The following is a 3,945-nucleotide window of genomic DNA, read 5'->3' as shown; positions in this document are numbered from 1 at the left end:
GGACCTTCAACTCGTCCGACCTCTTTGGTGTGAGGTGGACCTTCAACTCGCCCGACCTCTTCGGTGTGAGGTGGACCTTCAACTTGCCCAATTCTTTGTTATGAGGTGGGCCTTCAACTCGTCCGACCTCTTTCTCCTTTTGCTTTTGATTGGGCGAGGTGGTGGGATCTTCTCCGATTGATCTTCTCTTTTCTTGGACTCTTTATCCTTGTCCCGTGGTGGGTTAGGAGAATTCGGTTTTTTAGCTTTCTCCTAGTCGAGAGTTCTCTTCCATGTTGATGTATTTCTGTTCCCGTTCCTGTACCTCGTTCAGAGATGTTGGGTGCTTCTTGGATATTGAGTGGCTGAGAGGTCCTTCTCTTAGGCCATTGATGAGTCCCATGATGGCCGCTTTTGTTGGAAGACTTTGTATGTCAAGGCATGCGTTGTTGAATCTTTCCATGTAGCTGTGAAGGCTTTTCTGATCTCCTTGTTTAATTCCCAGCAAGCTTGAAGTGTGTTTGGCTTTATCCTTCTGGATGGAGAACCTGGCGAGGAATCTTCTTAACAAGGTCGTCAAACTTGTGATGGATCTTGGAGACAAACTGTCGAAGCACCATATTGCTGTCTTCGTTTAGAGTAGTCGGGAAGACTTTGCATCGAATGGCGTCCGATGTGTCGGTGAGGTACATTCTTCTGAAATTACTGAGATGATGGCTTGGATCCAATGTGCCGCCGTACGGGATCATGTCGGGAGCCTTGAAGTCCTTTGGGACTTTAGCTTTCATGATATCTTTGGTGAATGGATCTTGATCTTTGTAGGGGCTGTCTTCGTGACCGGATCGAGTTGTTTTGGTCTTGAGATCTGCTTCGAGTTTTAGGAGCTTGTCCTTTAACTCGTGGCATCACCTAACTTCCCTTCGTAGGTCTCTCTCAGCTTCTTGTTGATGTTCCACCTTTTTTTCGAGTTGCTTTAAGCGATCTTGAAGTGCCTCCATAGCCTCCTCTTTTGGCGAATTCTCGCCTTTGGTGGGTTGAAGAGTATCTTTTGGTGTAGTATCCGCGTCTTTGTGCGGTGTTCTATCCTCTAGATCTGAATCATGGTCGTTGTCATGGTTGTCCGCCATGGTGATGGGATGACTTCCAGGTTCCCCGGTAACGGCGCCAATGTTCCGAGGGTAACCTGAAACTGTAGGTCGATCTCGGATGAGATCTTCTGTGCTGGTCGGAGCTGTTGTGTCCGACATGTTGATGGTGGTCGGAGCCGCCGCGTCCGACTTGTTGGACTGGTTGCACTGCTGATCCTTCGTCACCGGAGGGTGGGGGGTACCTGCAAGAGACTCCGATGCTTAAGTTAGCATGGGTATTAAACAGGTTTTATGTAGAATCAGAGTATGAGTTATACCTGGGTGCTCCAGTGTATTTATAATGGTGAGAAGTGACCTTCTTAGATAAGATAAGTTAGTTATCTTATCTTATCTTATCTTATCTTTGGGTGAGGTCAGCTTATCTTCAACGGAACCGCCTTTATCTTTCGGCTGCCTTTGGATTGGGCTGTGTTCCTTCGTTTGGGCCTTCTTGGGCCTCTGTGGCGTTTTGGCCAAGCTCTTTGAGAAGAGGTCGGATATTGGCCGAGCTCTTTGAGAAGAGGTCGGATATTGGCCGAGCTCTTTGAGAAGAGGTCGGATATTGGCCGAGCTCTTTGAGAAGAGGTCGGATATTGGCCGAGCTCTTTAAGAAGAGGTCGGATATTGGCCGAGCTCTTTAAGAAGAGGTCGGATAGCCTGACATGAAGAGGTCGGTTGGCTTGTTGCTAAACATCCCAGGTCGGACATCTTGACCCAGGGTATGAACAAAAGATATGTTTGAAAATAATGTTAAAAGATTTGATTTTGAAAATTAGTGACTTGCCTAACAAGATAAGATATGATTCAAACATTAAACCTTTCTTAACAGAAAAGGCAACAAATTTGAGATGTTCAATCAAATCATTAATTGTTAGTAAGTACCTTTGAAAAAGGAAAGAAATTGATTTTGAAAATATTTGATTGAAAAGATATGATTTGAAAAAGATTTGATTTTGAAAAACTTTGAAAACTTGAAAAAAAATTGATTTGAAAACAAAATTCTCCCCCTAGCACCATCCTGGCGTTAAACGCCCAGAATGGTATACATTCTGGCGTTTAACGCCCAAAATGCACCCTTTTTGGGCGTTAAACGCCCAACCAGGTACCCTGGCTGGCGTTTAAACGCCAGTCTGTCTTCTTCACTGGGCATTTTTGAATGCTCAGCTTTTTCTGTATAATTCCTCTGCAGTATGTTTTGAATCTTCAATTCTTTTGTATTATTGACTTGAAAAGACACAAATTAAAATTATTTTTGGATTTTCAATAATCAAAATGCAACAAGAATCAAATAACAATGCATGCAAGACACCAAACTTAGCAGTTTGTATACTACTGACACTAATGAGAATGCATATGAGACACACAAAACACTCAAGTCAATTGAATTCAAAGATTAGAACACGAAAATCATCAAGAATTACTTGAAGACCATTAAGGCACATGAATGAATGCATGCAATTGACACCAAACTTAAGATGAGACACTAGACTTAAACAGGAAATTTTTGGATTTTATGATTTTGAAATTTTTTTGTATTTTTCGAAAATTAAGTGAAAAAAGATATCAAAATTCTTAATGAGAATTCCAGGAATCAGTGCAATGCTAGTCTAAGACTCTGGTCCAGGAATTAGACATGGCTTCACAGCCAGCCAAGCTTTCAAAGAAAGCTTCGGTCCAAAACACTAGACATGGCCAATGGCCAGCCAAGCCTTAGCAGATCATTGCTCCAATAGCAAGATTGATAGAGATCAACAAGCTATTGTGATGATCAGTTGAAACCTCGGTCCAATAAGATTAGACATGGCTTTTCAGCCAGCCAGATTTTAACAAATCATCATGAAACTCTAGAATTCATCTTCAAGAATTTCGAAAAAATAAATGCCTAATCTAAGCAACAAGATGAACCGTCAGTTGTCCATACACAAGAACAATCCCCGGCAACGGCGCCAAAAACTTGGTGCACGAAATTGTGATCAATACTTTTCAAAACATAAACAATCCCTAGTAATGGCTCCAAAGACTTGGTGCTCAATACCATGGCATAAACACAACTTCGCACAACTAACCAGCAAGTGCACTGGGTCGTCCAAGTAATAAACCTTACGCGAGTAAGGGTCGATCCCACGGAGATTGGTGGTATGAAGCAAGCTATGGTCATCTTGTAAATCTCAGTCAGGCAGACTCAAATGAGTATAGTGATAAACGAATAAAGCATAAAGATAAAGATAGAGATACTTATGTATATCATTGGTGTAAGAGCTTCAGACAAGCGTATGAAGATGCCTTCCCTTCCGTCTCTCTGCTTTCCTACTGCCTTCATCCAATTCTTCTTACTCCTTTCCATGGCAAGCTTATGTAGGGTTTCACTGTTGTCAGCAGCTACCTCCCATCCTCTCAGTGAAAATACGTCCCTGATGCTCTGTCACAGCATAGGCTAATCATCTGTCGGTTCTCGTTCAGGCCGGAATAATATCCATTGATACTTTTGCGTCTGTCACTAACGCCCTAGCCTGCTACGAGTTTGAAGCACGTCACAGTCATTCAATCATTGAATCCTACTCAGAATACCACAGACAAGGTTAGACCTTCCGGATTCTCTTGAATGCCGCCATCAGTTCTTGCCTATACCACGAAGACTCTGATCTCACGGAATGGCTGGCTGGTGCGCGAAATTGTGAACAATACTTTTCACAACTCTCATAATCCCTGGTCATGAACTCCAAAAACTTGGTGGTTCAATTCCATGGCATTACACAACTTCGCACAACTAACCAGCAAGTGCACTGGGTCGTCCAAGTAATACCTTACGTGAGTAAGGGTCGATCCCACGGAGATTGTT

This window comes from Arachis stenosperma, chromosome 7 (genome assembly GCF_014773155.1).
Source record: "Arachis stenosperma cultivar V10309 chromosome 7, arast.V10309.gnm1.PFL2, whole genome shotgun sequence".
Taxonomy (NCBI): domain Eukaryota; kingdom Viridiplantae; phylum Streptophyta; class Magnoliopsida; order Fabales; family Fabaceae; genus Arachis; species Arachis stenosperma.
Note: the sequence above shows the minus strand (reverse complement) of the source record.